This window comes from Balaenoptera physalus (genome assembly GCF_965194825.1).
Source record: "Balaenoptera physalus genome assembly, chromosome: 4".
NCBI lineage: Eukaryota > Metazoa > Chordata > Mammalia > Artiodactyla > Balaenopteridae > Balaenoptera > Balaenoptera physalus.
Window position 1 is genome coordinate 65319504 of NC_138891.1, and position 21227 is coordinate 65340730.

At 46.3% G+C, this 21227-nt stretch overlaps 1 protein-coding gene across 4 annotated transcripts in view; it reads right to left on the minus strand.

The window, feature by feature from the left end:
• TBCCD1 (TBCC domain containing 1) overlaps nucleotides 1-21227 on the minus strand; it is a 105741-nt gene that overhangs the window by 22118 nt on the left and 62396 nt on the right. For 3 of the 4 annotated variants that reach the window (XM_082461464.1, XM_082461463.1, XM_082461466.1), the window contains 2 exons: nucleotides 15920-15962; nucleotides 14014-14143 (listed from right to left, as the gene is read on the minus strand). The gene's annotated coding sequence lies outside the window, so the exon portion shown is untranslated. The remainder of the gene's footprint in view (nucleotides 1-14013; nucleotides 14144-15919; nucleotides 15963-21227) is intronic. The other variant, XM_082461465.1, reaches the window with a different exon arrangement.

Genomic DNA, 21227 nt, shown 5'->3' on the forward strand with positions numbered 1-21227 from the left:
CAGGCTGAGCATTACAATTACTTGGGAGCTTTAAAAAATGTTGTTGCTTGGGCCTTACACCAGGAGATTTTTTGGTTTAACTGATCCTGGAGACCTAGGAATCAATATTTTTCAAAGGTTTGCCAGGTGATTCCAATGTGCACATGAAGCAGGATTTTCTACCATAGGCATGAACCAAGGAGACAAATGACCACCAAGGACCTGGCAGTTTCACCTACAGCCCCAGAGTAGCTCTCCCCACTTTCCTCCTATCCTCCTCTCCTGTCATCCAAGGAAGAGATTGTGAATTGGAAGCTTTGTGGGATGTGCTTGGGGTGCACCCATTGGTGAAGGGCAGCCTTCTTTCTCCAGTATTGGCCATCCTCAGAGTTAACTGAGATCCTCTGCCGGAGATTTTTTCCTTTGTTGAGAATATCTAGTCACTGTTCCTGTGACCCTCATGCCCAGGCAGTGTAATTTCGACTGGGAAACATTTAGGAACTATATTATAAATAGAAAATAGACATCAGTTACTACTGAGGAAGTCAAATTCTAAAAGGCATCAAATCCATCCAATCACAAACCATAAAACACTGATTAAGAACTTGCTGTGTTCTAGACACTGTATCTTGCCCTAAGAAAAGCCCAGAGCTTGCTCTGAGGTCCTCTGTGATGTGGCCTGACATTTGAGAAATTTATCTGAGGATGTTTCAGAGAAATAGTCTGACCTTGATGTCAGAAGCCAAGTAACACCTGAAATTACAGTGAAGCATTGCCTTTCTGTGTAGAGAAGGCCAAAGGGTGACTTTTATTCAAAGATTTTCCATGCCACATAAGAAAGCACTTTATTACCCACCGTGCTGAACTGATTCCTAATTGTCCCCTTGCCTGCATCTTGTACCCGTAATTTTACTTTTTTACTTTTATTTTTTATTGAAGTATAGTTGATTTACAATGTTGTGTTAGTTTCAGGTGTACAGCAAAGTGATTCTGTTATACTTATATATGTAGATATTCTTTTTCAGATTCTTTTGCATTATAGGTTTGTGTGTGTGTGTGTGTGTGTGTTTGTGTAATTTTAAAGCCTTTGAGGGCAGGGTGCATGTATGATATTGATCTTCTTCTAGCCTCCAGCCCCCACCAAAGCCTAGGCATGAGGGTCACAGGAACAGTGACTAGATATTCTTAACAAAGGAAAAAATCTCAGGCAGAGGATCTCAGTTAACTCTGAGGATGGACGATACTAGAGAAAGAAGGCCACCCTTCACCAATGGGTGCACCCCAAGCACATCCCTGGATTTGCTCCCTGGGCGCTAGGCCTTTAGCTCTAAAATCCTATTATTTGAACACACTGAGAATTAGTTTACTATTTAAACCTGGATGGGTTTATTTAAAAATGTTGTGTGTTTTCTTCTTGAGATCTTAAAAGAATGAAAAGTCTTCCCCAGTATGGAATCGTTTAAATGCGGTTTTGTCTACGAGCAGGATGAGTTTTTAATTCTTCATTAGTTATCTTGCCTCAAATGGTTTGAATAAGCAAGTCAGTTTTTTGCACTGCTCCTTCTTGGTAGGGACCCACTCATTATTTTATTTAACCCTCACAATAACCCTGCAGGGTGTTATTATTCCCATTTTACAGACAATGAAATTGAAGATCAAAAATGCTGTGTCTCCTTCCTTCTTTAAATTACATTAATTTTTGACAATGTACAAAATGTCAAAAAGGGTAGACAATAAGAATGTGCGTTACTTAAAGCCCTTGTGTTATGTCAAACCAATACAATTGACAATTTGGTTGTGGTTGTTTGCTTTGTCTCTCCCAAACTTGAACCCTCTGAATGCAGCTCACAATATCTCTTATATAAGGAAGCCTCCCAGGATTCCTGTCAGTTTCCGTTTAGGTATATTCTCTAGACTCTCATAGCCCTCACCTAGGTAACACAACTATTTATCTGGTGTCTCTGTGTCCCAGTGGATTGCAAGTTTCCTGAGAGCAGAAGCCTTGTCTGTTTTGCTCACCATTATAATCTCTAGCACTTAGACAGTGCTTTTCACATAACATGCACTCAATATTTGTTAATTAATGCAATAGGTATCCTGGTACATCTAAATTTATACTCCTAGATATAAGGTGCACCTAGAGGTGCAAATGCCAGATCAAAAGCATGCACGATTTCACTTTTAACAGATACTGCAAATTGTCCTTTTAAAAAGATGTATTAATTTATTTCCCTACCAACAATGTATAAGAATGCCTGTTTCACCCCACCCTTGCCAAACCAGTTTGATCTTTGAAAATCTAAGTGAAGATGGAATTTCCAAATATTTAGTCTATATTTTTCTTATTGTAAATAAAGTTGAGCACTTTTCAAATCATCTAAATGCCCTTTGTATTTCCTTTTATGTGAACTCTCTGTGGCCTTTGCTCATTTTTCTGTTGGATCGTAAGTCTTCTCATTGTAGTGACTCTTTACATGTAATAAGGAAAACAGCTCTTTCTTATACATGTTAGAAATAGTTTTTGCAGCTAGTCGTTTGACTTGGTTCATGGCATTTTTTTCATGCAGTTGCAAAAAATATATAGCTGAAACCTCAGAACTTTAAGTTTTCTAGATATTATTTCATCGTTAGAAAAAACATTCTCCACTCTAACATACAAAATTCTCACTTGCTTGCTTCTAGTACTTTTATGGCTCTTTCTCTCCTTTTAAATTAAGTCTTTGACCCATCAGAAATTTATTCTGGATTAAGATATGACATCACATCTTATTTTATTTATTCAGCAAGGTCCTTCAGAGCTGACTCTATAAGCACTAACCCAGGTTGGGGCTGAACTCCACCTCTAGACCAGCCCCTTAGTTGAAACTTTTTTAGGTACCCCATCCAGATGATTCCTTCCTAAATTCATTCTTTCACTTGCTCAGTCATTCATTGTTTCATTTTTTCAATACCGTGCCTATTATGGGCAAGGTACTTTGTTAAGTGATAGAAATTCAGAGACCAAGATGCAGTTTTCTTCCCTTGAGAACCCCAGATTAGGGAGCACATAGTAAACAGATAGTAATTTAAATGCATGCACACAACAAGTGTGGATATAGAGGCACTGGTTTTGACAAAAGCCCAATGAGGAGCACCTAACACAGCTGCAGAAGTGGCGGTGGGACTTCCTGTGGGGAGTGAACGATGTCTGAGCATCTTAGAGAAAGACCAGGCATTAACCAGGCAAGAAGAATCCCAGGTTGAAGGGAAAACATGAGCAGAATTGCATAAGGAAAAACTACAGGGAGTTCATGGCAAGAAGCAGAGAAAGATGAGGCTGGAGAGGCAAACAGGGGCCAAGTAAAAGAAGGCCTTGTATGTCATGGGAGTGACTTGGCCCTCATCCTGAGGGCAATGAGAGCCAATAAAGGATTTTAAACAAGATAGTGACATAACCATATGGACGATGGATTTATGGGAGCCAAGAGTGAAAGGAGGAGTACCTGTTGCGAGACCATTGTAACGGTCCAGGTATAAGACAATATAAGTGTAAGTTAAGACAGTGATGTTAAGAACGGAAAGTAGGAGAGATTTCAGGAATAAAGTGGCACTGAACTCTTTGTTCCTCTCATCTCCTGTCTATGTAATCTCTCATTGCTTCCTTGGCTCCCTTCCTTACAATGCCTTGCAGCATTTCATTTTCTCCCCCCGCTCCCCTCCCAATCCCCTCCACTTGTCAATATAGCAGGATATGTCTTTTAGTTGCTAAAGTCTACCCACTCATAGTTTTTGGTCTAGAAAAATTATTTCCCTGAGAAGTAAGTAGACAAATTGGTGTAGGTGGCAAGGAGCTTCCTGGGAGAAAGAAATCAAGTCCCTAATTGCTTTTGTTTTTGAGGCTCAGTGTTTTCAGTACTCATGTGATGAATTTCAGTCTTCAAACACCAATTGGCCACAGGCGTTCATTTCTTTGCCTTACCAAAATTTTGCCAAAATGATAACAAAGGAGTAAAAATGGACACAAGAACATAGAGAACAGGAGAGTAACAGCAGACATGACATTTAAGTGAATTTTTGGAGGATGGAAAGCAGATGAAATAGTGGTCACTGACTTAAGCAGAGAGGAGCAAATTATAACTTAAGGGTCTGTCATAGAAAACTCTGGCATTAAGTAGAACCACAGACTTCTGAGAGGCTAAGGATTTGGAGGCTCTGCTGAGAAAAAAGGATGAGACTCTGGTTGGAAACAAGAGTCATTGTGTGAAAGTCTGCATATGGTGTGTTGGGTTCCCAGATCCCTTCTTCATTCCACATAGCCAGAAAACTGATATTTGCATCCATGTCTCTGAAAATTGTGGCTCAGTGTTTGAAAATCCTAAAGAAACGCCAGTCAGTTGATAGGCTTTATCCACATACCCTGGAGCTTTCTAGTAGTTTTCAGTGCCTCCCTCTTAAAATGAATAGATAGCCAAAGATATGACATGTTGAGGAATGCTTCCAACTGAGAGAGACAAAATCTTCAGAAAACAAAAGGTGATTGAGGAAAACAGACAATACTGGGAGCATAAGAAATGATATTGCATCATAAAATAAGAACATGGTGCTATGAGAAAGGACCAATCACAGAACAGGGGAGTCTCTAGGAAAGAAGAAATAAATGGAATTGATGTGATTAAGCACATGGAAAATTTAATTGATTGGAATAAGTTAGGGATGATGGAACATTTGGGGAAATAATAATGGATTGTAGAAAAACAGGCAAATGTAAAACAAAGTAATTATAAACCTCAGGAAAATCCAAGGGCCATGCAAGGGTGGAAGCATAATCTAACTCGTTACTTGGCTCAACAGTGAAAAATATTTGCATAGTCAAAATAACAAAATATGAGTATCAATTTAACCAAATATTGTGATGTAACTATGTTTGGGAGGAAGGGGAGGAAAAATGAGAAGGAGTGTTGGTATATGAGAACTAAGTCTTTACCTACAATGGTAGGAAGTTGATAGGAAATGGCTATAATTGATAGATTAAGAATTAGAGAAGAATTGGAAGTCAACTTTAGAAGAACTAGCAAAAGAGTTGTGGGTAGTTGCCTCTAGAGAGCAGGATTGGAGGACAGGAGGGTTGCAAAGAATGGATAAGGGACTGGTATGTTCACTATGGGCCTTTTAGTACCTTTTGACTTTCAAGTCATGAACATGTGTTACTTTGATTTAAAAAATTAATATTGATAAAAAGACCACTGCTAAGGATTGAGACAGACTTACTTGAAATCAATGAACAACAGCAACAACAAGACACCATAGGCTCCCTATGGCATGTGGTAAGCACTCAAAAAGTGTCAGCAATTATTACAATAGTGAGTAGAGAAGTCAGCAGACTTTGCAAGATCATTCCCGTCCATGACTGGCCTTGGCCTACAACTTGCAGGGATTTTTCATGTGTCAACTGCAATACTTAGATTTGACTTGAGAACTGGGCACTGTAGCTCAGCCGAAGTCAAGAGAAACCCTTAACTTGGGGGAAGATAGTTTCTCTTGCTGTGGAGAAACCTGGTAGACACCACCTTAGCCAAGTAATCAAGGCTAACGTTCCCAGTGATATCAGGTGACTATCTTCTGTAAGTGTAAAATTATTTCAAATTAAAAGTTAAAAAAAACACAACCTTATAGAGAAGAAAAAGCAAAAGCTGGGAACAGACAATTTACAGAAATAAAAAATGGTCAATAAACATAGAGAAATAAGCCTAGCACCCCTAAAAATCAGAGAAATGCAATAGTTAAAGATTATGAGGTATCTCAGGAGCCCCAGCAGAATGGCAAAAAGTTGAAGAAAAGAAAAACAGCTACTACTTATGAGAATGTTCTGGGAGGAGCTCCTCCCAAATGCTGTCTTTCATTATAAGTAGAACTATAATAGTAATCCTTTTGGAGATCAACTTCGCTTTATCTTTTTAAATAAAAAATCCACATGTTTGGGCTTCCCTGGTGGCGCAGTGGTTGAGAATCTGCCTGCCAATGCAGGGCACACGGGTTCGAGCCCTGGTCTGGGAAGATCCCACATGCCGCGGAGCAACTAGGCCCGTGAGCCACAATTACTGAGCCTGTGCGTCTGGAGCCTGTGCTCCCCAACAAGAGAGGCCGCGACAGTGAAAGGCCCGCGCACTGCGATGAAGAGTGGTCCCCACTTGCCGCAACTAGAGAAAGCCCTCGCACAGAAACGAAGACCCAACACAGCCATAAATAAAAAATAAAATAAATAATTTAAATAAAAAAAAAAAACAACAAGAGAAGGTTGGAAGTTGGAAGTCATCTTAATAAAAAAAAAAAAAAAAAAATCCACATGTTCTTCCGTCCAATAGTCCCTTCTCCTTGGAATCTATCTGATAGAAATAGAAGCAAGAGTCCATGGGGATATAATGACCATATATTTAATGAATTTTTCCAAGTGGCCAACCAAAACCACAATTAAAATCCAAACAAAAGGAAAACAAATAAAAAAACAACAAAACACCAGGGACTAAACCAACGAAAGGAGGAGTTAGATCTGTACAAGAAGCGTATTTTTTCATATTTTTCCCCTGCCTCCCTGGTCTCTGGCCCAGGGCCTGGTTCACAAGGTGGTTATCGTGGGTTGCGTGGAATGAGAAGGGGGGTTGATGTGGTGGAGGGCCGGGGGAGACATGCAGAAGGGGAGCAGGGAGGTCAGAGAGCAAAAGTCTGCGGTTAAAAAAATATCTCCCCCAATAAAAATAGCATGCATGAAAGTCTCATTTATGTCATATGATACATACATATATACAACATTTATGCGTATGCAAACTACTGTCAACAAATGGTTAATGGGATGATCTCAGGGTGGTGGGATTTTCAGTGATTTTTTTTTAAGTTCTTTCTTCCACTTTACACATTGCTCAAATTATTCCAAAGAGCATGCGTTAATTATATAAACCAAAACAGCAATGAAGCTGTTTTCACAGTGAGGAAAAAACAAAGCAAAACAAAACAATTTGCCAAGTATCCATCATCCATGAAGCTACCTGATGATTTCCTGAAAACAAAATCGTAACCAGCCCTGCCCTGGAGCAGACACGTTGCTTTATTTTACTATGTGATGAAGGAGGTGGTGTTTCTTTTATATATTTGAATGCTCCGTCTGTCTTGCTATGAGGAGGGTTCCTTGGCATTTTGAGAATTGTTAAATGAGTATATTTTCCCCATTTCTAACCCTGGGATCATTTCTCTGATTTCGTTAGAGTCTGCTCCATCAATTGTGCTATTCCCCCACTGCAGAACAGGACACCAGCCCTGAGAGGATTAAAGCCCCTGCCCAGGATCACACAATTGACAGCGCTCCAGACACAGCCCTCGGGAGCCAGAGATAAGCTGGAATGACAATTCTGAACCTTCTCAGTCTCCCAGGCCAACTTCATCCTGCTGCGGTATAAGCATCTATGCAAAGCCCCCTGTCCCCTCCGCCCTTCTCTGGAGTGGAGCTGCAAGGGTGGGCTGCAGGCCCAGGCCCCTCCACGGATGCTCTCTGATTACAGAACCACCATTAGTCTCCTTCCACCGGCCATGGAAATTCAACTTAGGCCAGTCAGCAAGACTTGGAGAGTGATGATGTTGGCTAATTTCAGACCCCCGTCACCGCTGCAGCCTGGCTGTGCTTTCCGTGAGGCTGTTTCATCATAAGCTGCTGAAAACGAGTTATTTAAGCCAGCAAAACTCCCACAACAGAGACCAGCTGGAGGAGTGCCAGGCAGAGGCCTTGACATCAGTGTTCCGGGCCCTGGGAAGGATGATGCTGAGACCAGAGCAGCAGTGACCAGTTCCTCCAGCTGCCCACAGCTGCTGCCCTCGGGCTCACTTTGCACTCAAGATAACAGGCTCTTAGAATAATAAAATCAGGGCATCTTGGGATGTAGAACCGTTGATTCTTAGATTCAGACTCTTGAGAGCAGGAACCAGGGAATCTAGAATCTCTCCCTGGAAGGTACCCGGAGGTCACCTGGTGCTGTCTCTCCTCCTAGGTGACAGGTGTTTATTCTGGGGAAGCTGAGTGCAGCAAAGGTGTGGCCACTGTACCTCCTGACTGTGGGAACGTGCCCAAGGTAGCAAATGTAAGAAGGATTGTTGTGGCTCTACCTTCTGAAATAGTACACGAGGCCAAAAAACGTCCCTCCTTCTCGGTCGCTACCTGAACTACCCTGCCCCAGAAGTCTCTGGCACTCTTGGACTCTCTTGAACCACTGGAAAAGGTTTGAGGAGGAAGAGGAGGCCTTGGAAACTCTGTAATATGCCTTTAGCACTTCGTCCGAGGAGCTAGTCTTACAGACTATCCCTGAGAAAAGCAAGAGAAAATGGTAAATTCTTACCTCTCTCCACTTCAGAACTATGGACTATTTTCGTTGACATTTTTGCCCTTCCCCCCCAATTTTTTTTTTTTTTTTTTTTTGGCTCTTATATCTAAAAACAAACAACTAAAAACAGCCTGTTCTGTGAACAGTATAGAATCCGAGCTAATTTGGTCCTCTCCTTCCTCCCTTGCATCGCAGGCTCTGGCCACAGCCCGTGAGCATCAGAAACTAGCTTGTCACCCACTCGACTCCCCGTCTCATTCTTAAAGGAAAATATTTATAATATGCCACAGAGAGAGTTTCCATGGCAGTGACGACTGGAACACTGTTGCCCTGGCAACCACATGAGTCCATCTTGAATGATCTGAAATCCCCTTCACAGACAAATAAGGAAAGTCTGTCAAAAGTGCTGTTTGGCTGGTTCAGGAGGGGTCCTGAAAGACAGCTTTCTCGCCCCCCAAGTTCTCCCTCTGAGGCCTTCTCCTCGGTCTCTAGCTCACCTTCTTCTGTACACTCTCTCGGGAACTTTCCCTCTTTCCTGCTCTTCCAGGGCTGGTGTTGCCCTTTTCCTGATCCCCTGTGGAGACACTGCCCAGAGCTCCACAAAGGGCTAAGGACTGGCCTGCAAAGCCACGCCAAAGATAACAGGAGGCAGAATCGACACACAGATCATCCTTTTTATAGAGCTTGCTGCCTGTCCCCGGGAGACTGGGGGCACATTCTTCTGTGTCAGCCCAAAGCAGCTCTGACGAGAGAGGTTTACAGGAAAAGACAGCCCAGCCTTCCCTGAGGTCCCACTCCTGGTCCTCACACGTTGGCCAGTCACCTCTCTGGGTCTTGTCTGTAAAATAAGGGAGTTGCGTGGAGCATCCTCTGGCTCCTACATTCTAGGAACTTTTATGAATCAAGAATGTACCGTCCTCCAGCTCCCAGAGGCACCTGAGATCCCTCTTGGCAAGCCTGCTGGGGATTCAGACAGGACCTTGGGACAGGAGAAGTGCTGGAGGGGAAACAGCGTGCCCACGCTGCACGCGTCAGTGCCTTTTAAACCAGAAAACACAATGTGCACACATATGGAAGCACCATCATCGTTATCAACCTCATTATTAGCACAGAAAGCACTAAACTATAGACGCCCGTCTTCAGGGCCGCTCTACCTCAAAAGCTTTTGCTGGAGAAGGTGCTCCAGCAAGCTGAGTAAATAGTTAAATGAGCTCCCTGTCCTGGAGGAAACCTCTTCAGCACAATTCATGCCTATCTCTGGGGCTTTCTTTGCCGCTTTCCTTATTGAGAAGCAGCTTGAGAAGCTAGAAATGCTGACTTGTTTTGTTTCGTTCTTCCTGCTGCTTCTAACTGATGGGGAGAAAGCTTTTTCAAGAGAGGAAGAAAGCAGTTTAAATCATTTTTATCACTTTACTAGCAGGCAAGGACTCCACTCTACCAGTCTGGTATGGAGGCTAGGAGAAATGCAAGGAATCAAGGAAAAAGAAAAAAAGAAATAAAAAAAGGAGAAGCAAACACTGCCACGAAAGAATCTGAGATACCATTTCCCCAAAGCCCTTCTTGGAAAGCAGAAAGTCCATAAAGCCAGCTCAGACTTTTTCAGACTTCAGACCTAACTGAGAGGCAGGAGATGCAGGAGTTAGGTGTGGGCTTTGGAGTCATTCAGAGCCAAGCTAAGTAAACCACCCTTCCAACCTTAATCTCTCTAAGTCTTGGTTTTTTCATCTGTAAAATGAGAGAAGCAATATCTACCTCACAGGGCTGTATGATGGTTAGTTTTTTGTGCCAACTTGGCTAGATTCTAGGACCCATTTATCTAATCAAACACCAGCCTTGGGGTCTCTGTGAAGGTAATTCATAGGTGTGGTGTGTGTCTATAATCAGTTGACATTAAGTCAAAGAGGTTATTCTCAGTAATGTGCGTGGGCCTCATCCAATCCGCTGAAAGCCTTAACAGCAAAACCTGAGGTTTCCCGCAAAAGAAATTCTACCTCCAAGCTGAGCACTGGCTCCTGCCTGAGGTGTCAGCCTGCTCGATGGATTTCAGGCTCGATGGCAACATTACGTCCTGCCTCAGCTTTCAGTCTGCTGACCTACCCTAGGACTTTGGATTTGCCAGTCCCCACAATTGCATGAGCCAGTTCCTTAAAATAAATCTGTGTGTGTGTGTGTGTACACTCATATATACACTTGTCTAATATGAATATATATTTATATAATATGAATATGCATATACTTATAGAATATGAATATACAGACATACTTTGTTTTATGGCACTTTGCTTTATTGTGCCTCACAGATATTGCATTTTTTACAAATTGAAGGTTTGTGGCAACCCCGTGTCAGGCAAGTCTATCAGTGCCATTTTTCCAACAGCATTTGTTCACTTCATAGCTCTGTGTCACGTTCCAGTAATGCTTGCGATATTTCAAAATTTTTCATTATTATTTTATTTTTTATGGTGATCTGTGGTCAGTGATCTTTCCTGTTACTACTGCAAAAAAATTACGATTTGCTGGAGGCTCAGATGATGGTTAGCATTTCTTAGCAATAAAGTGTTTTAAAGTTAAGGCAGGCACATTTTTTTATACATAATGCTATTACACACTTGATAGACTACAGTATAGGGTAAACAGTAAAGATAACTTTTATATGTACTGGGAAACCAAAAAAGTTCTCGTGACTCTCTTTATTGCCATATTCACTTCATTGAGGTGGTTTGGAACGAAACCCCCATTATCTCCGAGATATGCGTGTATATGCATGTATATATTCTGTTTATATATGTTCTGTTTTTCTGGAGAACGCTGACAGACACAGGCTGTTTTGGGGATTGAGATAGCATACAGGTACTAGACATGTTTGCAAGGCCCACCCAATGGCAGTCCTGCTGATCGAGAGAGCACACTTTGCCCCCCATCCCTTCAGGCCTGCTGGCCACAGCTGATTGCACTAGACAGGAGTAGGCACCTGGCCTAAAGGCAACCAACCAGTCACGGCCTTGCCTGATCTGACCCAAAAGAAAGATCCAGGCCAATTCGTTTTCTTGTCTTAGGAACGTGCATAGGAACTAAAGAAAGAATTTGCCAGCTGGTAGAGGACAAGTCAGGTCAATAGTAGAGCAATTGTAAAGGAGCAACTGGGAGTCATGGAATAAGACTCTCATGGGATATGACCACATAATGGTCTGCATTTTTGTGAGTCTGTTACCAATCTTTAAAATTTGGGAGATTTCACATTAAAATCCAGCCAGTCAGAAAAGAATTAAAAATTAAAGAAACATCCAGCCAGAAGCTCTGTAACACAGGGTCTGCATGGTGGTAATCCACTGGAGCTGGGGTGCTGCCTCTTTACACAGGGCATGCGTTTTCCCATCTGCCCCACCACACCCTGCTCTGCTGTCTGGCCAGCCTCACGCTTATGTTACCTGCCTGCTGCCTGGCACATGTAGGTATTGCTGCTTGCAACCCCTGAATTAGAGGGCAGGTCCTTAGACAATTGCTTCTCAGGAACCAGAGTTGCTTTGAATCCAGAACCTCCAGAATTATGGAGGCAAAACCCTAGTCAGATTTCCTTGAGGCTCCCCTTAATCTTCAACATGGAGCCTTATAATAAATCCTCTTTACCTGAACTAGTGTGAATGGGTCTCCATTCCTTGTACTAGCAAAAGTCCCATGCACACAAGGGTAATAACGAAAACTCTCCCTTTCTCTGCCCAGGTCTCTCGGAGGCTGCAGTTTGCACAATGGGCTGCTCTCTAAGGAGGACTCCAGGGAACATTGGCTGGTGATGGGGAGCTGCAGCCTCAGGGATCAGCTGGGCACGAGGAACTGGTTGGGTCCACTTTTGCCAGAAGAGGTACAGGGGTAAGAGCTGCAGCAGGCTGACTCATGGGTCAACAGTTTGGTGAATACCAAAGGAACTCCCATGAGGTACCTACCCGGGGTTCCCTGAGACCAGGTGTAAGCGAGGCACAGATTGGTCTTCCAGATACCGGGGGAAGCCAAAGGTGGTGCCCAGCAGGACTTTGGGAAAGCTGACCCAAGCCAGCAACAAGAATGAACCTTAGCCCTAGCACAGGAGCTGGGGTGTAGAGGACCCCAGCTAGACTGTGGAAGGGGTCCCGAGGCAGCTGGGGCAGCAGGCTGTGGGACATTTGAGGGGTGCTGGCAGAGGCTATTTATCAACCAGTAAGGAAGCATGCTGACCACTGGCATGGCTGACCCTGTGACTATAAGGGCTTTAACTCACAGAATAACCATTCATTAAAGAGTCATCGCGGATACTGGGGCCTTGTCGTTACTAGTTTGCTGAGAGTGCAGCACTGGCACCTTCGTGGGGCACTGCTGGCACTGCCCCGACAGTCTTCCTGTGCTGTCTCTGCACAGCCATCTCCAGCAGCTCTGCTTTGGCAAGGGTTTCGGTCCAGAGACACATGAGCTCTAGGGGACTGCACTTTGCTATCACCGAGTCCCAGGTGCTCTGGACGTGAGCCACCAACCTCAGTGCGCAGTGAGATTTTTATCCTGCCTTCTAGAGACAGACGGTGCTGCTGACAGTCATGGAGGCCTGACCCACAGCCTGGACCCAGAGTGAGAACGGGACCCCTATACTGAGATCGCGGCAACAATGTCAAGTTTTCAGTCAGTAGCGGGAGTAAGGAGCATGGTTATATGTGAAAGGAGGAAAACAGGGTAGTTTTCTTGACATTGTCCGTGATCGGATGAGCGGTAAACCACTGCACCTGAGTTGGGTCTCTCTCATTTGAAAACAGGTTTTTAAAATTCAGATTATTTTCTGAATCTAAAATAACGTTCAAGGTAGAGAATTTGGAGAAGACACAAAAGAATAAAGAAGAATGTAAATATTAATGTTGCACGGTGTAAAGGACATTTCAGCAGTGAGCCGTTTACTGATCCATCTCAGGGCAGTCTCAGAGCTGGGAAGTAGTGCTGGGATGTGGTCCAGTCTTAGGTGAAACCCACCGTGAGTTCTTTCCCCTGTGGAGCCAGCTGCAGACTCCTTGGACTTAGGATAGCCTGGGAGCACCCAGTAGCACCCATCATGCGCCAGGGTCTGCTCTAAGCTCTGGAACAACAATAGCCTCCATTCCTGAAGGCAATAATTACCTTCTCTTAGAAAACTCCTGAACTGGCTCAGCAGCCAGATAAATCCCTAAATTCCTTCCACCATTGCCTTAAGTCAAGCATAACCTTCCAGGAAGCAGCCTCTACCTACCCACAAGCTGCTGTAATTAATTCCTTCCATATTGTGGCACACAATACACCCCCAAAGCCAGTGGCTCTTTTTAAATCCGAATGGCCCCAGTGCGTGTCTCCAAGCCAGCCCACTACACCCAGGTCTATGTTGGGAAGGCCGTTGCCTCCCTCCCAGCTCACACCTCTGCCTGGCGTTTGTCCCTACACTCCCTGGTCCGGCTCCAGCAGCTTGTTTTAGGTCAGCCAATTCAGCACATGTTCCTACAGGGCCCTGGGACACGTGATAAAGCAAGTTCTGAGACACTACTTTAAATAAGTTGCTCATGTAACAGATCTCCCAGGAGAACATCTTTTCTTTCCTACATGTCAGCAGCCCCTGAGTCAATCTCTAACCAAAACATACTCCCACAAGTCCTGCTTAAACCTCCAAATTAATTTCATCTGACAATAAACCTATCGACTGAGCACCTACCATGTTCCAGGTCCTCCATGGGTGTGGTGAAAACCAGCCGATTAAGACGTGTTTACCATCAATGAGTCACAAGACTCCAGAACGTGAGTGAGAAAGGGCCCAAGATCATCGGGTGCAACCACTCCTTATGCTGGGGAGGAAAATAAGGCCCAGTGTGAGGACATGTCTTATTTCTCCAGGGTTCCACAGTTATTGTCGGAGCCGGGCCTAGAGCCCAGTTCTTTGAACTCTTTGGCCAGGTCTTTGCCATTTCACCACGAAGGGGCAAACTTGAGGTTTCCAGGCAGGTGACATAAAGGAGAGAAGTGGGTTGAGTGGGGGCCCCTCTAAAGGCGACCTCTTCTTCTCAACCTTTCCCGCCTCATCCAGCCTGCTTGTGCACCAGACAGGGGCCTCCCTCCAAGATACAAACTCTGCAGGCAGGGCCAGAAGAGAGTGGCTAAAGTGAAGCTGGGTCCATCCCTTAGCTCTGCTGGTTTAAAACCCTAATCATTGAAGTTTCTTTAACCTCACTTGTGTGATCTAGCCAAAGGGCTCACTTTAACGTGCAAAAGAATCACCTTGGCGGGTGTTTTAAAATGTGGATTCCTGGACCCTCCCTTGTGATGCTGAGCAAGAACTGATGACTCTGATGTGGCTGATACCAGGGTGAAACCATGGGTAATAATTAGTCAGATCTCACCTGCTTTCAGTAATCAATGTCGTTTTAACACTTGCATGTCCTCCAAGTGGCATGAAGTCTAAACAATAAGATGTTTGCCTGAGTTATTTTCCAGGAACTTGCAGTCAGCTGCGTCTAGTTCAGCTGAGCTGAGAGTCAGCTATGTGTGTCTAGTTCTAGCCGAGCTGGTTAAGACCACCAGCTGGATAGGACCACTGACCCTCCAACTGGGCATGCGTGAGTGTCCGCTTGGCCACCTTTTGACATCAAAGGGCTGAAAACTCCACCCTCAGGTCGTGCAGAGGCCTGTAGCCTAGTTACGCCTGTGCAGAATCTCGATTCCCACATCTTTTTCCAATCACCTTTCCCCGTGCTCTCCACGCCTCAGTCGGCCCTGACGCTTTATTCCTAAGCCTATAAATACCCCCGCCCCTTGCCCTCGGGGAGGTGGGTTTGGGATGTGTTCTCTTGTTTCCTTGCTTGCATGTCTTGTGAGTAACCCCTTTCTTTGCTGCAAACCCCATCGTCTCAGCATTTGGCTTGCTATGTGTGGGCAAATCGAACCTGGGCTGGTGACACCGGCTGGGGAAAGCCACTGAGGAGGGGACAGTGGGCTGGGTGGGTCTCAGGGAGGCTGGGAATCTGGAGCTGGCTGGCGAACCAGCTGTGTGACTTCACTCCCCCGAGTGTTGTTAAATGAGGAGGCCGGGTGGGATAACCCCAGTAGACCCTCCAGTTCTGACATCCTAGGGTGGGTCATGTGCTGAGACCCTCATGCTCGGACCCCTTGGCTTGGCGGGGCAGACACATGCAGAGTGACTTGGGGGCGTCGGCCACACTGAAGTCCGCCTGCACGGGGCTCCTTGGACAGTACTGTCTCCTGCAGAAGAACCTGGAGATGAGTCCCTGACCCAGTCAAAAGATCCCAGGCCTGCTGACAATTTCCCAATGTGTGTGTCCTTCCTGAGAACAGAGCTAGGCCCAGGGGGCCTATCTGTCCAGGTGGGTCGGGTCCTCCAGACTCAGACATCTTGTTTCCTCCTCTTTCTCCCACTGATGTGTCTTTACTTCTGAAATGCTCACACACGTAGGAGGGGATGAGCCCATAGACACAAAACACACGATCCTCCAAGGGGAGAGGAAAGTGGGGTCCTGGGGGCGTCATCTATGGACCAGAGAGCCCAGAGGCACCGTGGAGGTGAGAGAGGGTCAGACCCGAGTTCCAGTCCCGGCTCTGCCACGTACCAGCGGGGGGTGATCCAGATGACTCAACTTCTCTGAGCCTCATCTGAGAAAAACAAGTGGGAATAATCAAGTTTACCTGCAGGGTTGTGGTGACAGTGAAATCTGATTACACACGTGGAGCGCCTGACACTTAAAAGGGGCTCAGTAATCCTGCCCCCCCTCCGCCTGCAGCTCTCTCTCTCGCCCCCAGCCTCTGCTGGGGGAAGCTGTTGCTGCTTCATCGCCCCCACCCCCCGCCCCCCGCAGTTTAGGAGTCATCGGGAATAGAACAGGAGTGGGGGGAGGACGCCTTCTCTCTTCAGTGTTATTGAAAAATATTCAAAAGAAACGTTTACACCAAAGCAGCAAACTCTGGGGAAACAAAGGGAAATGAACAAAGCAAATATAAATCCATAGAATGAAATGCAAATTACAGCTCCTACAAGAGCCTCCGATAAACCCGCCAAGGTTCCCAGGGACAATGGAGCCCCTTGGAGCTGCAACCCGTCCCCAGCTGAAAATTGAAGCCCTGTCCCTCCCGTGGAGCTTCCTCTGCCTCCGGGCTGCTTTCTCAGCTCTGGAGGGTGGGAGGTGCCTGAGTTGGGGGCCCAGAATACACTTGACTCCTCTGTGGCTCCAGGCCCAACACACACAGCCCTCTCCCACATCCCTACTCCCCCATTCCTCTGGTGGCCCCTAAAAGGACGAGGACTACAGCGCGCCCGCGCAGAGCTGCACAGAGCCCGTCACGACTCTGGGCTCAGGGGGACCGGCTCCTGAGTGGTGGGCGGAGGACAAACAGCGGGGGCAGAAGGCTGACAGCACTGCCTTTCCTGCATCTGGACCAGGCCCTGCGGCGCAGCTGCCGGGCGTGTGGAAGGACCGAGAACAAGGGCAGCAGGACCCAATCCTGGAAGGCAGGCATGGCTCGCCACCTGAACTCAGCCTGGCGGGGTTGCAGGGCTTAGAGGGCTGGCTCTGGGCAGCAGGCACCTCAAGGGCAGGGCTGGTTGAACCACGGCCCTGATGAGCTTGGGACAACTGGAGAGGACACCCAACCCCCCGCTCACTAAGACTGAGGGAGGAGACCCTCAACCACCAAATGCTTCCAGGCAGAGAGGCAGGAGGAACACCACCCCAAAGGCTGCCTTTGCTGTCACAGTGAGAGTTAAGTAAGGCCTCCGGGGCCCAGGCCTGAAGACGTGGCCTGGATCTACTCGGGGATCTGGAAAACTGGCCAATGAGAGATTTAGGGAGCTGAGGATGCTTGGCAGGGAGAAAGAAGCCTGGGGCACATGGGTTTACATGAGTGGGGGTCCACCTGTGGAAGAGGAATTTGCCATAATTAGGGACACCTCAGGGCAGAACCAAAAGGTAGGAGGGGCAGAGAGAACTTTCCACCACTCTGAGCCATTAACGATGGAGCACTGAGGCCTTTAGAGGCCTGGTCTGTTTTGAAGTTCGAAGAGAGATGCCCCAAGTGAGAGATGTTGATGGACATTATACCAGTTATGAAGCCAACAACAGGCCCAGAGAGAGCCCTCTGTGATATTTGGAGCAGGCTAGCGGTGCACAAGGATGGCTGAACACGTGCATGGGATCTTCCTGGTCAGAATATACAAACGAGCATCATGATGTTTCAGACCAGACATAGGGAGAAAAGCAGTTTCTACCTTAGAAACACAACTAATAGGGAGAAACAAACATTAATTGCATTCAGAGCTGTGCATTATCTAATTTACCCCTCACAACAATGTCTTCAGATGGGATACATTCCATGGGCCTTTGGATCAAGTAACTGTAGCAGGGAATGGTTCTCCAATTTGTTTTGATAAGGCAGCTCAATTTGTTTGGACTTCTTTGCTGCATCGGGAAGTTATCATCTAGATTTCCCCAGGATGGGATGAAACATCTTCCAACCCCTCCAGGGAGTGGAGACAAGATGGCTGTGTTCTCTATGCCAACCCTCTGTGCCTTCAAAGAAGGGGGATCCTGGTCTTTCCTTCTTTTATTTTGAATTACTAATGATTTGAGCTTTGGTTTTACGGATGGGGTAGACATTTGTGGGTTTTTTGTATGTTCACTTTGGCTATCCAGTATTCTTTTCTTGAAAACGCCCTGGTTTCCTTTTGGGGAGTCACCTCTCCCCCATCGTGGGCAGATTGGTGTGTGGTGTATTGGTGTGTTTTGCCTCCAAATACAGAAGCCAAGGAGTTCCAGGAGATTCTCTTCATCAGATTCCTCCTCTGTCGCCTCAGTACAGCCAAGGAGGTGGGTCTGTGATCTAAGACCAACCAATCAGACTCTCCCCAGGGGCTTTCCTATTGAGCAGAGTAATGCAAAGACGAGACACCACAACCATCAAGTACGTCCTGTCCTGGCTCCTATCCTGCTTCCAGGCTGCCTTCAGAATTCCCATCACTTCCATGAGCTCCCTGACAACTTCCCAATACATTTTCTTTTTGGCTTAGATCATGCTTTAGGACTTGGCCAAAACCAAGGATGACTCCCTTCCCTGGCATTATTTTGTTTCTTTATAGTAAGCAATAGGATGGAAGAATCAAGTCATCAAGAGATTAAAAAGTCAAGGTACTTTCTGCTGTCCCCTTCCCTCACCCTCTGAGACGTTGCTTAGTGAATGGGCTGAGAGAAGAACAGCTTCGATGGACACATTCAAGTAAGTGCTAAGGAGCCAGATCAACAGCTTGCCATCCAGCCTCACTCTTCCTATGAGTGGCACCTTCACGTCTCCTGCAAGGGGCCCAAGGCGGTCTCTGTGCAGCCTTGAGGTAGGGGGAGCTCCCCTTTTGGTGCTGCCCAACTACCACCTTAGGGTGGCACCTGGTCCCTGCTGTGAACCACTGTTCTGCCCTCATTTGGCCTCATTTATAAGGATGCCCTGTAATGGAAGCTTCCAGGTGGGAAGCCCCAACTGGAAGCTCAGAAAGGGCAAGGACTCCAAGAGTGGTCTAGAAGTTCGTGAACGCAGGCTCAGGAGCTGAACTGAGCCCTCTGGAGAAGCAGTTGCTGGGCCAGTGGGATGTGAGCCCCAAACTCATAGCTGAGTGCACAAGCACAGGGTGGGGGCCACGTGACTCACCGTGTTTAACAGAAAATCACCTGGAGGTTTTAAGTGACTCAAGAGGCAACAGAGCCACGGGACCCCAACGAGCTCATCCAATCTGGAGATTCATTCAATGATGCCTGGGATGTTGGGGGCAGCTCTGTGCTCTCCACTGAGGCACATCAACATCAGAAGATGGAAGGAAGTGAGAACCAGAGCAACAGAAGGTGGATGGAGGAGTGACGTGGGTGGCCAGCTAAGCACTGTCACGTTTAAGAAGGGCTGGAGTTTTTCTAAACTAAAACCAGTGGGTCAAAGTTCCGGGGCAGCAGACTCGGATCAGAATAAGGAAAATCTTTTAAGCAGAGCAGCACAGCAGTGAAGAGGGCTGCCTGAGGGAGGCTCTCGGGAAAGGACGCAAGAGTGCGGGGAGGCGGCCACCTGGTCAGGTCCCAGCTCTATCACAGAACGGTTGTGTGACCATGGCAAATTCCCTAACCTCTCTGTTCTGTAAAGTGAAGGAAATAATGGTAACTACCTCCTGGGGCTATCATGAAGGTTAGGAGGCAAAGTTTGTAATGGACGTTGAACAGTGTCTGACACATAACATGCTAGAAATTCACTAGGAGTATTATTGCGAGGCCGTGAGACCTCACTGCTGGAAGCAGTGGAACCTGGGCTGGAAGATGAGTGTCAGGGATGCTGGACGCCATCCCTGCCCTGGGTGGGAGACTGGACTAGACCACGGTACTGAGAGCAGAGCATGGGCTTTGGTGACAGATGGCATGCAGCGAGTGCTGTGACTTCGGACAAACCACAAAACCTCCAAGTCTCGGTTTTCATGTCTGTCAATGAGACGATCTCTCACTCCACAGCATGGTCACAAAGATTAAATAGTCACCTGTATAGATTCTGTCTTATCATGTGTACATTTTGTGTGTCTTTAAAATTAGTGATAATGAAAGGTATTTAAAGAATGATCATCTATAGATGGTCCCTGACAAACAATGGGGGCAGAGTTGGTATGATTTTGACTCCCTTCCCTCCCCCACAAATGCCCGGTGGCTCCCGACACCAGAGCTGGTCTTAAGCCACCTTCTGGCTGGTCTTCTTGTCCTTTTACAAAGAGTACTGTCTCCTCTCAGGCTGCTTTGTGTGACTCACTCTTCTTTGCAATGAATGTTCTGCTGGAGGCTTCCATTACAAAAGATGAGAAGAAAACGACCACATTGGTCTAAATAGGGTTTGATGGGCAGGATTGTTTCACATTGAGGTTTACTGCTAAAGAGACAGAAGATGGGCCCCTGGGCATGCTATGGCTGGCCTGCCTCTCTCCCCCTGCCCAGCTTTGTCCCCTGACCTGTGTCCCCACTATATTCAGTCCCAAGGACCAGGCCTACTCACTCATGCATGCTCACCTGCAGCTGGCTAGCTGGCTGGAGAGAAATGCTATTTCTTCTCTTGGAGTTTGTCTTCCACTTAATGTGGGATGCTTTAATTGAACACCTACTCTGCGCAGGCACATGTTGGAGATCCAGCATGGATTTGAAGCTGTCCTCACTCCCTAGAGACTTAGAATTCATCAGGAGATGAAGGCAGATCCATGCACAGCTCTGAGCCTCTATGACGGCCCAGAGCAACTGCTGTGAAGTATAGAGAAGAAAGAGACTTTCCAACCAGAGGGGCCCTAGAAAGGCTTACTACAGTTGCCATTTGTTGAGCACCTACTACGTGCGGGTACTTCCTTTATCTCATTTAACCTACGCAATCTGTGAGGCATGGGATTATTACCACCCCCATTTTACGGATGAAGAAACTGAGGTTCTAAAAGGTGAAATAACATGCCCCAAATTATGTAGCCAGTAAAAAGTAGAACCAGGACAAGATTCCTAGTCTAAAGCATGTGTTCTTCCAGAAGGCCGGGCTGCATACCTCCTAGAGAAGGCTGAATTTGACCTGGGCCTGAAAGCAGGCTGATATTTTAGGCAGCTCTGGAGGTAGGGGGTAGGACATTCCTTCTGCTCCCCTGCTTCTAGATGGGTACAAACTTCCTGCTCTGAGACACAGCTAATGTTCTCCCCTCTTCTTCCCACAAGGGGCTGATGAACCTCATGGCAGGCTCGGGGAAAGGCTCTCCTCCAGCCTCCACCTGTGATTCAACCCTAAATAAATAACCACACTGCCGATCCAAATAGTACTGCCTGCCCACTGGAACAAACAACAACCCAGATTGATTTAGCACCTGCTGGGATCTATTACTCAGTT